Source organism: Rutidosis leptorrhynchoides, chromosome 2 (assembly GCF_046630445.1).
Source record: "Rutidosis leptorrhynchoides isolate AG116_Rl617_1_P2 chromosome 2, CSIRO_AGI_Rlap_v1, whole genome shotgun sequence".
NCBI classification, from domain to species: domain Eukaryota; kingdom Viridiplantae; phylum Streptophyta; class Magnoliopsida; order Asterales; family Asteraceae; genus Rutidosis; species Rutidosis leptorrhynchoides.
In genome coordinates this window covers 44,163,301-44,177,744 of record NC_092334.1, presented here as the reverse complement: position 1 = coordinate 44,177,744, position 14,444 = coordinate 44,163,301, and the positions used below count along the sequence as shown (strand labels likewise).

The following is a 14,444-nucleotide window of genomic DNA, read 5'->3' as shown; positions in this document are numbered from 1 at the left end:
AAAACCTTGTTACAGTTTAAATCCCCAATTAGTTGGAATATTTGACTTCGGATATAAGGATAATTTGAAGAGGACACTCGAACTTTATATTTATGACTGATGGACTGTTATGGACAAAAACCAGACGGACATATTGAATAATCCAGGACAAAGGACAATTAACCCATGGTAATAAACTAAAATCAACACGTCAAACATCATGATTACGGAAGTTTAAATAAGCATAATTCCTTTATTTCATATTTAATTGCACTTTTAATTATCGCACTTTTATTTATTGTCATTTTATTTAATTGCACTTTTAATTATCGTTCTCTTTAATTATCGCAATTTTATTTTATCGCACTTTTATTTATAGCAATTTTATTATCGTTATTTACTTTACGCTTTAAATTAAGTTATATTTATTTTTAATATTTTACATTAGGTTTTAACTGCGACTAAAGTTTTAAAATCGACAAACATGTCATTAAACGGTAAAAACTCCCTTTTATAATAATAATTGCAATATATATATTTATTTACAAATATAATTTTAAAAATATGGCGTTAAACTTGGCGAGTTCCCTGTGGACGAACCGGACTTACTAAAAACTACACTACTGTACGATTATGTACACTGCCTATAAGTGTTGTAGCAAGGTTTAGGTATATCCACTCTATAAATAAATAAATAACTTGTGTAAAATTGTATCGTATTTAATAGTATTTTGTTGTAAAAAAATTAATAGTATTTTATACCCCTTCGCTTTAACATCAAGTATTTTTGGCGCCGCTGCCGGGGAACAACACTTAACGCCGAAGCGAGACGCTATTAAAAAAAAATTTACTTTTTACGTTATTTTTTTGTAAAAATATATTTACATAAGTTTTAAATATCAAAAATATAAAAACATAAAAAATATATATCTTTAAGTCTTTAAAAAAATAAGGTATTTTTAGTTATAAAATACTAATAAGTTATTTTTATTTAAAATATAAGTTTTAGTTATATTTTAAAATATTTTCTATAAAATAAAAACAGAAAATTAAAAAAAAAAAACAAAACATAAAAAGTATAATAAAAAAAAAACAGAACCTGTCGAATTTTTTGACCTGCATCTGATCTGCATCTGAGGTATCCGCACTCGCGGTACTTTTTGCCAGTTGGCATCCGCACTCGCGGAGGTCTCTGACAGGTCAAACATCACAACATTAATTACGAAATTAGGGTTGTTTAATTAATTATTATTGTTAATTAGGGTTTAATTAAAATATTAATTTGTTTTAGTTAATTAAATTTGTATTTTTAGGTTTTAATTAGTTTTATTACTTATAAAATTTAATACTTTTATAAAATATTAATTTAAAAATAATATTTTTGTAAAAATTGTATTTTTTTTACAACTTTAAGTTTATTTTTATATTTTGTATCTTTTTATTTGTTTTCGCGTAATATTTGTACTTTTCGTTCGTATTTAGTTTTAATTCATAGTTTTTGCCATAGTTATTTTTATTTCTAGATTTTTAGGCTTTGCAGTAAAATCCCTTAAGTGCTTTTTCTTTAGACTAAGATTTAGGTGCTTTAGAATTTTGCGACGCCGTTTTTAAATTTTAGTACCTTTTTAAGTTATTGTCATTTGGGATATAGAATTCCTTTTAAGCTTTAATACACTTAGACGCAACTTTTAATTCTTATTTTTTAGACTTTTAAGTTTCGACGCGCTACTTTCTTATTTTTATTTTTCGACGCCTATTATTTTTCACCTTTTATTTTTCGACGTTTTTCGACTCGCTCTTTTTCTTTCTTATTTCTCGACGCTCTAGTTTTTAGGACATAGAATTTTCTATTTCTTCTCTAAAATTTCAAAACCAAAAATTATTTTAAGCGGTTAAATTGATAGACATCCAAAATTTTCTGCTTCGTAGTAATAGTTGGATTTGTTAGTGGCTGAGTTGTGAGCTTCCGATTTAAAGGGTTCTGGCTCCCTACTGCATCTATTCGCTATTCGAAATGTGGGCAAAAGCAGAAAAGTCTATTAATTTGATAACTTATATAATTTTTATCTTTTATAACTAATAGGATATTCAGTGAATGCACCGAGCAAAACGTTCACCACCTTTTGTACGTTCACCACCTGTAACTCAATCAAGACATCTAATAAATATTGTCGCCGTTGATTTTTCTTTAGAATCGTTATCAAGTCGACCAAGTACTCCAATTCAAATTTTCGATAATCCATTTTTTGAACCCGACCTCACAATTGAGAATCCGGAGAATATTCAGGGACAATTCATAGATCCTGAACCACTAATCTTTCCTCCGGAACCACCAATCATTCAAACAGAAATTGTTGAGGAACCAACCATTAAGTCAGAATCCTCTAGTGATTCAGATTCAACAAATTCAATTATGGAAAATCTGGAACCTCTAAGTATGGAAGACCGAATGCGAGCTAAACGCACTGGCCAAGGTCACGCAATTACTCAACCAGACATTAATGCGCCAGATTATGAAATCAAAGGACAAATCTTACACATGGTAACTAATCAATGCCAATTTAGTGGTGCGCCGAAGGAAGATCCAAATGAACATCTTCGTACCTTTAATAGGGTCTGTACACTATTTAAAATCCGAGAAGTGGAGGATGAACAGATATATCTCATGTTATTTCCCTGGACTTTAAAGGGAGAAGCCAAAGATTGGTTAGAATCGTTACCTGAAGGGGCAATTGATACATGGGACGTTTTAGTTGAAAATTTTCTTAAACAATTCTTTCCGGCATCTAAAGCCGTAAGACTTCAGGGAGAAATTGTTACGTTCACACAGAAGCCAAATGAAACTCTATATGAAGCATGGACAAGATTTGGAAAGTTATTGAGAGGATGTCCGCAACATGGTTTAGACACTTGTCAAATAGTACAATATTCTACCAAGGATGCGACATCACTACACGAAAAGACATAGATATAGCAGCTGGTGGTTCCATTATGAAGAAAACAGCAACCGACGCTTACAAAATTATTGATAACACTGCTTCCCACTCACATGAGTGGCACCAAGAAAAAGATATCGTTAGATCATCTAAAGCAGTTAGAGCCAATTCTAACCATGACTTAGATTCCATTTCCGCAAAGATAGATGCTGTCGAGAGACGAATGGAAAAGATGACTAAAGATATTCACTCAATAAGAATTAGTTGTGAACAGTGTGGAGGACCACATTTGACAAAAGATTGTCTCAGTATTGAATTAACAATGGAACAAAGAGAGAATGTTTCATACATAAACCAAAGGCCTGGAAATAATTATCAGAATAATTATCAACCGCCAAGACCAAACTACAATCAAAACCAGAATTATAACCGAAATGTTCCATACAACAACCAACAAGGTCCTAGTAATCAACAAGTATCCAGTAATACTTACAACCAGCAAAGACCTAATTTTCAAAAAAAACTACCACAAACCGATGATAAAAAGCCAAATTTAGAAGACATGATGTCAAAGCTAGTTGAATCTCAAACGCAGTTTTTCACATTTCAGAAACAAACCAATGAACAAAATGCTTAAGCATTTAGAAATCAACAAGCTTCTCTTCAAAATTTGGAACAAGAAGTGAGCAACCTAGCAAGGTTAATAGGTGAAAGAAAACCGGAAAGTCTACCTAGTGATACAAATGCTAACCCCCGGAATGAAACAGCTAAAGCCATTACCACAAGAAGTGGTATTACACTTAAACCACCTGAAATACCTGTAATTTTGGATGAAGCTATTCCTACTCCACAAGAACCACAACCTGAACAAGATAAGGAAACAGAACCGGTAGTTGAAAAGGTTAATGAAGATAACACAGTTAAGGCTAAACCTTATGTTAAACCATACCAACCACCACTTCCTTACCCGAGTAAAATGAGAAAAGAGAGACTTGAAGCCGAGCAATCCAAATTCTTGGATATGTTTAAACAAATAAATGTTAATCTTCCTTTCATTGATGTGATTTCAGGAATGCCTAGATATGCTAAATTTCTAAAAGATCTAATCACAAATAGAAAGAAAATGGAAGAACTCTCAGCTGTTACTATGAATGCTAATTGTTCTGCAGTGCTGTTGAATAAGATACCAGAAAAATTATCAGATCCAGGAAGTTTCACAATTTCATGTTTTCTGGGAAGTCTTAGTTCAATAGAAGCATTGGCAGATTTAGGTGCTAGTATAAATTTAATGCCGTATTCACTATACACTAAACTAGACCTTGGAGAATTGAAACCAACACGAATAAGCATACAACTAGCCGATAGATCAGTAAAATATCCTAGAGGGATAATGGAAAACATGCTAGTTAAAGTTGGTACTTTAGTATTTCCAGTAGATTTTGTTATTCTGGACATGGAAGAAGATTCTCGAGTTCCTCTCATATTAGGAAGACCATTCTTAAACACGGCTAAAGCAATAATAGATGTGTTCGGTAAGAAACTGACCCTAAGTATAGAGGACAAGAGTGTTACCTTTTTAGTTGATAGAGCTATGCAACAACCGCAATCTATAGATGATACATGTTATTATATTCAAACTATAGATTCACATGCAGAATTATTAGAAGAATTTCCAGAATTACAAGGAACAGGAGAATGTTCTTTAGGAGAAAGTACTGAACCAATTGATGAAACTAAAATGTTAGCTACACTTACGGCTAATGGATATGAACCAACAACAGAAGAAATTCAAATGCTAAAAGAGGAAGACAGATATCGATATAAATCATCGATAGAAGAACCACCGACATTAGAGTTAAAGCCACTTCCAAACCATTTGGAATATGCTTATTTACATGGTAAGTCTGAATTACCTGTAATAATATCGTCTTCTCTTACTGAAAATGAAAAATCTCAACTCATTTCTGTGCTAAAAGCTCATAAACCAGCTATTGCATGGAAAATTCATGATATTAAAGGAATAAGTCCTTCGTATTACACACATAAAATCCTTATGGAAGAAGGTCATAAAACGTATGTGCAACGCCAATGAAGACTAAATCCTAATATGCAAGATGTTGTTAAGAAAGAAATTATTAAACTGCTTGATGCAGGTTTAATTTATCCAATTTCTGATAGTCCATGGGTAAGCCCAGTTCAATGTGTACCTAAGAAGGGTGACATGACTGTCATCACAAATGAGAAAAATGAGCTTATTCCTACTAGGACTGTAACAGGATGGCATGTTTGTATTGATTATAGAAAATTAAATGACGCCACCAGAAAAGATCACTTTCCCTTACCTTTCATTGATAAAATGTTGGAAAGATTAGCCGGAAATAGTTACTATTATTTTCTTGATGGTTTTTCCGGATATTTTCAAATTCCAATAGCACCCGAGGACCAAGAGAAAACCACATTCACGTGCCCTTATGGTACTTTTGCTTACAAACGCATGCCATTTGGACTTTGCAACGCCCCTGCAACCTTTCAAAGGTGCATGATGGCAATTTTGCACGACATGATAGAAGAATGCATGGTAGTTTTCATGGATGACTTTTTAGTCTTCAGTGATACTTTTGAAACATGTCTAGTTAATCTTGAACGAATGCTTATTAGATGCGAACAATCAAATCTAGTACTTAATTGGGAGAAATGCCATTTCATGGTTAAAGAAGGAATCGTTCTTGGACATAAAATCTCAAAGGAAGGAATTGAAGTGGATAGAGCTAAAGTAGATGTAATTGCTAAACTTCCACATCCCACCAATGTTAGAGGAGTTAGGAGTTTTCTAGGGCATGCCGGTTTTTACCGACGTTTCATAAAAGATTTTTCTAAAATTGCCACTCTTATGAATAAACTCCTAGAAAAGGATGCTCCATTCATCTTTTCAGATGAATGCATCAAATCTTTTAATATTCTTAAAGAAAAACTCACTAATGCGCCGATCATGATAACTCCAAATTGGAATCTACCGTTTGAACTAATGTGCGATGCAAGTGATTTTGCAATGGGAGCCGTTTTAGGACAAAGGATTGAAAAACGATTTCAATCCATTTATTATGCTAGTAAGACGTTACAAAGAGCACAAATGAATTACACAACTACTGAAAAAGAACTCCTTGCTATTGTCTTTGCTTTCGACAAATTTCGTTCATATCTCGTTCTAGCTAAAACGGTTGTCTATACCGACCATTCTGCTCTTAGATACCTATTTTCAAAACAAGATACTAAACCAAGATTAATCCGTTGGATCTTACTCTTACAAGAGTTCGATATTGAAATCCGAGACAAAAAGGGAGCAGAAAATCTCGTCGCTGATCATCTTTCTCGTCTTGAAAATCCCGAATTAGAAGTTCTAAATGAATCGGCCATACAAGACAACTTTCCTGATAAATATCTATTGAAGATAGATTACAATGAAATTCCATGGTTTGCAGACTATGCAAACTACTTAGTATGTGGATTCCTTGAAAAAGGATTATCGTACCAAAAATGAAAGAAATTCTTTAGTGATATAAAACACTATTTCTGAGAAGATCCACATTTGTTTAAAAGTTGTCCCGATGGAATAATATGCCGATGTGTATTCGGAAATGAAGCTAGTAAAATCTTAAACCATTGTCACACAGGACCAACAGGAGGGCATTATGGGCCTTAACTTATAGCAAGAAAAGTTTACGACGCTGGATTCTATTGGCCTACAATTTTCAAAGACGCACACCTTCTTTGCAAATCGTGTGATGCTTGTCAAAGGGCCGGAAAAATAAGTCAACATGATGAAATGCCACAAAATGTCATTCAAGTATGTGAAGTATTTGACGTTTGAAGTATTGACTTTATGGGTCCATTTCCAAAATCTCATAATAATCTCTACATTCTCGTTGCCATTGATTATGTATCTAAATGGGCGAAAGCACAAGCTCTCCCAACTAACGATGCACGAGTTGTAGTCAACTTTTTAAAACGTCTTTTTGCAAGGTTTGGAACACCAAGAGCTTTAATAAGTGATCGGGGAACTCATTTCTGTAATAATCAACTTGAGAAAGTTCTTAAAAGATATGGAGTAACTCATAAAATCTCCACCGCATATCATTCACAAACAAGTGAACAAGTTGAAAATACCAACCGAGCTTTAAAACGTATTCTAGAGAAAACCGTAGGAACAAATCCGAAGGAATGGTCCATTAAATTGGAGGATGCACTCTGGGCTTTTAGAACAGCCTACAAAACTCCAATTGGAACCACACCTTTTAGACTCGTTTACGGAAAAGCATGTCATCTTCCAGTAGAAATTGAACACAAAGCATTTTGGGCTTTGAAGACATGTAATCTTGATTTACATGAAGCTGGACGTCTACGGTTAAGTCAACTAAACGAATTAGAAGAATTAAGACATGAAGCATACGAAAATTCGTTAATCTATAAAGAAAGAACAAAGAAATGGCATGATAAAAGAATCAGAAGTTCAAAAGAATTTAAAGAAGGCTACAGAGTTCTTCTTTTCAATTCACGATTCAAGCTATTTCCTGGAAAATTGAAATCAAGATGGTCTGGACCATTCATAGTCAAAAGAGTTTTCCCATACGGAACAGTAGAATTAATAAATTCAAATGGGATTGAATTAAAAGTTAATGGTCACAGAGTTAAACATTACATACATGGTCCGATGGAAGTCGACAACGAAGTTAATCACAATTTTGATACCACAGCTAACTAAGTGTGGGGAGAATCAAGTCTTTAAAGGATAATATGTATTTCTGTTAGAGTTAGATTTTCTGTTTTCATGTAGTTTCTGAGAATGAAACCCGAATGGTCTTTCCCTAGCAGACCCTAAAGAACTAGTCTTCTCCCCTATTCTGAATTTTTATTTTTTTAGGCTTTACGAGATGAAGACTTCCTGTGAACTAAACCATGGTCTAATGCTACACGCTTTGATCACTAAACGTAATAATGACACCCTTCCAAGTGAATTGGTATCATTAATCAGAGGTAAATTGGACGGAGTAAGAAAAGAATCTAGGAACGAAAATAATAAGTTACATTTTGGTAAAGGAAAATCAAAATCCGCAGCAAAAAGAAGAGCACGACACCTTGAAAGATGTCACAAATGCGGAAAATGGTCACACGAAGGAAAATGCTCGACGAATCAGACATATTCCAATACCGAATTCGTTACTTTATGCAGAGATGGACCGTTCATATGTTTCGAAGAAAAAACGTTGAATGCTCGAGGTTACGCCTATGTAGCTATGGAAAACCAATTAGTCCGACTATCTTATGAGTGGGCTAAAACATGTCACTGAGAATTCTATCTCACAGGTAAGTATGTACAGTTTTTATTTTTATTTTATTGCTTTTAACCTTTTGATAATAAACGCCAAATCGTTCGCTATAAAGTATTAAATTGGTACTCAATAAAATTAGGTTTTGCGACCGAAATTATTGATATCATACAAAAATTTATTACATCACTGTGAAATTTACCGTTTATTTTTAAGTTATAAATATCTTTAATCAATCAACCCAAAATATTTCAAAAATTCGTCAGGAGTAAAACTAGGTAATAGAGCCGAAATTACTTTACCGAAAAGAGGGTCGTATATTTTTGATAATATTTGATTGATTAAAGTGGGATAAAAGACCAAAAAGATTTTTAATTTTATTTTTACTTTGTTTTTAAAATTAATATATAAATATTAAATTGATATTTTAAACTTTTTAAAATCAACATATTTAAGTTTGTAAATATTTAAAAATTTTATGTTTTTAATATAAGTTTGTATGTATAAAAACAAAATTATAATATATATGTATAAAAACAAAATTATAATATAAATTTGGTGTAAATTTGTAATTTTAATAATATGATTTTTTAATTTTATGCATTTTAAATTTAAGTTTGGTGTGAATTTACAAACAAAAATGTACTTTATTTCGTTAAGTTAAAAATATGATTTTTAAAATTTGTCGTGAGTTGAAAACTAGGTCGTTGAACCGAAATTGCTCTACCCAAGGGAGGGACGAGAACTTTTATTATCATTATTTTTAATCTTATTGAATTAAAGTATGCCAAAAACATTAAAAAAAACCCAAAAATCTTTACTTTTAAAACAACGCTTTAAAAAATGACGAAATTTTAAAATTTTGTCAAGGGACGGACTAGGACGATGATCCGAAACGCCCTCATCCTAAAAAGAAACAAATTTTTAAAATTTAATTTAATTATATGTTTTATTAAGTATAAAGTTTTTATATAAAAAAAAATGTGATGAACAAATGTGATGAACAAATGTGATGAACAACAAGACGGAATGAACAAATGATGTGCACCATTTATCATTCAACAAACAAACACCAATATGTTTGGAAACTTTGGTAAAATTTAATCATTTTTCTACGCTAATCACCCTCAATAATTTAAATTGTACTGATTTCTTGCAAATGAGGGCATTGCAAGATCTTAAGTGTGGGAAGGGGTTAAATTCTTTCGGATTTTTAAAATTTTTAGACTTAAAACACTTGGTTACCATTAAAAATACTAGTAATGCAGTAGTTGTATTAGAATCTAGTGCTCTCTGATAATAAAGAACAGCCCTAGTCTTATATACTGACTACCAAATTCTAGTAAAAATTTTCAAAATTTTCAATTAAATGAACTCAAAATCATGTTTATACATATTTATGAACGATAAAACTAGGTGTCAACACCGAAATTATTGTTACCTCAGAAAAGACATAAATTGAGTAACAACCTAAAATGTTAGAATTCATTTAAAATGGAATAGAGGACAATAAAAAAGGCAAAGAAAGAAAAAATAAAAAAATAAAAGCCAAGTGTGAGAAAATTTACCAAGTTATTTTGAACATATATAACATATTTTTGTACAAATAATTAAAAATACTTTTGTTTTGGACAATTTTATCAGTTTTACCCGATTTACTGTAATATATTTGAAAGAAAGATGGATCTACACGATGAATCAATTCCATCATTAAAATGAAGTAAAGTCTTTCGAAAAAGACACGCGCTTCTTGATTTAGGTCATGAAGTTGTCGTCCAGACCAGCTGTAGGTTGACGAAAAATCTAGAAAAGTCATCACTAAAATCAGCAGGAAATCCACGAACCTCAGCATCAAACAGGGTCGCCAAGTGGTCAGACTTATCCTAACCATGAGAGGATCTGTCTCGTAAAATGGGGAGGACGTCGTGCAAATTAGCTGGATAAGACTAATGAATCAGATCCCCAGAAAGGATAATCTCCTTAAAGATTAAAAATCAGCTTCTAAGTCTGATATTACTCAATCCTAGAGATTGACATTAAAGATTGAGAATTACAAACTCATGGAATTCGATGATATATAAACTCGAGCTTGAACGAGAAAATATTTTAATCAAAATTACAGACCGATTTGTTTTCTGAAAACCCATTTTCAATGCGTTCATTACCATTGAACGTAAAATCCTAGGAATTCACCTGGAATTCATTAGGTCACCTGAACCAAATCTGGTGTCAACCGTAAGAACGGTGGTTGCATAGCATGGTCAAAGACAGGACCTTGTGCCAGACCGAAAAACTATAGGGTGAGCTTTACTATTGCTCCTACAAAGGATAGTAATTGCATCCGACACGTTATAGACCATAATTAAAAGCATGTCAGGGGACATTGCCTTAACAGTTGCTTGTTCAACGCTTTCCTTTACGACCGGACGGTAGTTTACCGAAAGGTAATATACGGAACAAGTATACTGGACGTGTTGCTTTCCCAATACAAGGTTAGCAAGTGGGTGACACAAAACCGTAAGTTTTGAGCAAAAATTTTCAAATCTGAAACCCACCAAACCCACAAAAACATTTTGCAACACCGGTGAAGGGTTATTCCGCAAAATTTATCTAGGGTAAAAGCTAGATTGAATTTACAAAAGATCAAATGTTTTCATAAAGATCCAATTTCCTTAAGGATCTAAATTTTCATAGTCATGTGGGACTGTAAACCACAACGTTACTACCATTGTTTATACCGCCGTATAGAAATCACTGATGTACAAAGTGTGAAGAATAAAGAAGTGATTCTAGTATTTTTATTTCAAGACTATATTGCTTGAGGACAAGCAACGCTCAAGTGTGGGAATATTTGATAATGCTAAAAACGAACATATACTTCATAGCATTATCTCTCAAGAAAGACAAGCTTTTAGTTGCAATTGTTCTATTTACAAGTGATATTCGTTTAAATAATAAAAGGTGAAGACAAAAGACAGATTCGACGAATTGAAGACGCAAATGACCAAAAAGCTCAAAAGTACAAAGTACAATCAAAGTGGTTCAAATTATTGATGACAAACGTCTCAAAATTACAAGAGTACAAGACGCAAAACGCAAAGTACACGATATTAAATCATACGAAAGGACGTTCGAAAATTCGGAACCGGGACCAAAGTCAACTCTCAACGCTCGACGCGACGGATCAAAAATTACAAGTCAACTATGCATAAGAATAAAATATAATATATAACTAATTATATATATTATTATATAATATAATTTTACGCAGCCCACGTTTTGGATCTAATATGTGAGCTAGTTTCCAGACAGCCGCACTCGCGGTACTTTTGTGAAGGAGAAATCCGCACTCGCGGAGCTCTACAGTACAACGTGGGCCTAGAAAAGCCATCGAATTCTGCACGAATTTTACACACTTTTTCTAATCTTTCCTCTATCTATCTCACGTATATATATATATATATATATATATATATATATATATATATATATATATATATATATATATATATATATATATATATTATAATTTTAATTTTAATTTTAAATTCTAATAATAAGGGTATGTTAGCGAATGTTGTAAGGGTGTAAGTCGAAATTATGTCCGTGTAACGCTACGCTATTTTTAATCACTGTAAGTTATGGTTAATGTTATTTTTAATTTAATGTCTCGTAGCTAAGTTATTATTATGCTTATTTAAGCCGAAGTAATCATGATGTTGGACTAAAATATTAAAATTGGGTAATTGGGCTTTGTACCATAATTGGGGTTTGGACAAAAGAACGACACTTGTAGAAATTAGACTATGGGATATTAATGGGCTTTATATTTGTTTAATTAAATGATAGTTTGTTAATTTAATATAAAGATTTACAATTGGACATACCTATAAATAAACATATACACTCGATCGGACACGATGGGCTGGATATTTATATGTACGAATAATTGTTCATTTAACGGGAGACGGGAATGGATTAATAGTCTATGGAATTATTAAAACAGGGGTGAATTATGTACAAGGACACTTGGCGTAATTGTTAACAAAGTATTAAAACCTTGGGTTACACGCAGTCGATATCCTGGTGTAATTATTAAACAAAGTATTAAAACCTTGTTACAGTTTAAATCCCCAATTAGTTGGAATATTTGACTTCGGATATAAGGATAATTTAACGAGGACACTCGCACTTTATATTTATGACTGATGGACTGTTATGGACAAAAACCAGACGGACATATTGAATAATCCAGGACAAAGGACAATTAACCCATGGTAATAAACTAAAATCAACACGTCAAACATCATGATTACGGAAGTTTAAATAAGCATAATTCCTTTATTTCATATTTAATTGCACTTTTAATTATCGCACTTTTATTTATTGTCATTTTATTTAATTGCACTTTTAATTATCGTTCTCTTTAATTATCGCAATTTTATTTTATCGCACTTTTATTTATCGCAATTTCATTATCGTTATTTACTTTACGCTTTAAATTAAGTTATATTTATTTTTAATATTTTACATTAGATTTTAACTGCGACTAAAGTTTTAAAATCGACAAATCGGTCATTAAACGGTAAAAACCCCCTTTTATAATAATAATTGCAATATATTTATTTATTTACAAATATAATTTTAAAAATATAGCGTTAAACTTGGCGAGTTCCCTGTGGACGAACAGGACTTACTAAAAACTACACTACTGTACGATTAGGTACACTGCCTATAAGTGTTGTAGCAAGTTTTAGGTATATCCACTCTATAAATAAATAAATAACTTGTGTAAAATTGTATCGTATTTAATAGTATTTTGTTGTAAAAAAATTAATAGTATTTTATACCCCTTCGCTTTAACATCAACAACCATTTTCCATGCCAATTCAATTACATATTCTGATTTTGACAAATCAAAATCCAAGTCAAGATTTAAGAAGTGTCATCAATCTTAAATTCCTACATCCTTCGAAAGGGTACTTTGAATTCAAAATGTTATTCATAAAACCCAGGAGAATATTATACGTATCTTTCATAATTCGCGATGATTTCACCTCCACCATCATATACTAACGGATACAACCTGCGTTCAAACACTCCAAATCAAAATTCTTGAAAGCACCTCAGATTGAAAATCAATGAATTGGACTCATTATATATGAGAATGCGGATGAAGCAGCCAAAGTTGTTGATGATCTTAATAGTCAAAAGTTGATAATAAAGAAAAGTATGTTAGAAAAGAAATTTGGAACTGAAAAACGGATTGAGCAAACTATGAAGGAGGCTATTGACAAATCACAAGGACTAAACCCGTACCTAAAGAATTTAGATAATTCAGTTTCTGATGGAAATATCAGAAGATATGCAATCTCTTTACGTATTCTAAATCCTTGCGGAAGAATTTTCTTCATCATCCTTTGATTTTAATTTTTTATTTAAATTCTAAGATATCATCGTATCTTCCATTATAAATATCCTCAATATTTCTGAAAAATACCTCCATAACTATTCTTGTCTGAAATTAATTATCTCTTCGCGTTATCTGTATTACATCATAACGAAAACTGTTTTAGATTCAAAATTTTTGTAACATTCGAATTTAAGTTCATTGATATTATAGAGTAGTGTTGGAATGAAAGCATGAGTTAGTGTAATATAATGACACCCGATCAACGTGATTATATTATAGTAAGTCATGCGGAAGTTCTAATGGCACATGATGAAGGTAGTACTTGATCAACATTACCCTCACCATGTACCATGTTACGCGACTCTTTTATTTTACTTAACATCTGAACATACCAAGAATGTATTTTCTTGATAGTTCTATACTTTCCGTGATTCTAGTAGTTTGCTAATATAATCGTGCCATTACATTTTTCTTTCTGCTTATAACACTAGTTATGCTCATTTGAAATCCTATCTATCGTATTTTCGGAGAAATCTTTATCATTTCATTTGTATTTCTCAATAGTGAGAAATTATCTATTTATTGAACTTGTGCTTATCATAAAACGGAACGCGACCCATTTAGGGTACTCGAAATACTCCATTCATCAATCTTATCATTTTCTTTGATAATGATTATACTAACAATCGAATTCATTTAAAGAATTCAAGTTATATCATATTTCGTGATACGAAAATATCATCATTTTCGTTATCAACTTTCTTTAGCCAAATTTTGGGACGAAATTTCTTT

The 14,444-nt window shown here is 32.0% G+C and overlaps 1 non-coding gene across 1 annotated transcript; it reads right to left on the bottom strand.

Moving 5' to 3' along the window:
• Positions 1-2,776: 2,776 nt before the first annotated feature.
• On the bottom strand, positions 2,777-2,883 carry LOC139895176 (small nucleolar RNA R71). Its single transcript, XR_011775639.1, has one exon. It is a non-coding gene; the product is annotated as a small nucleolar RNA R71 (small nucleolar RNA).
• Positions 2,884-14,444: the final 11,561 nt, after the last annotated feature.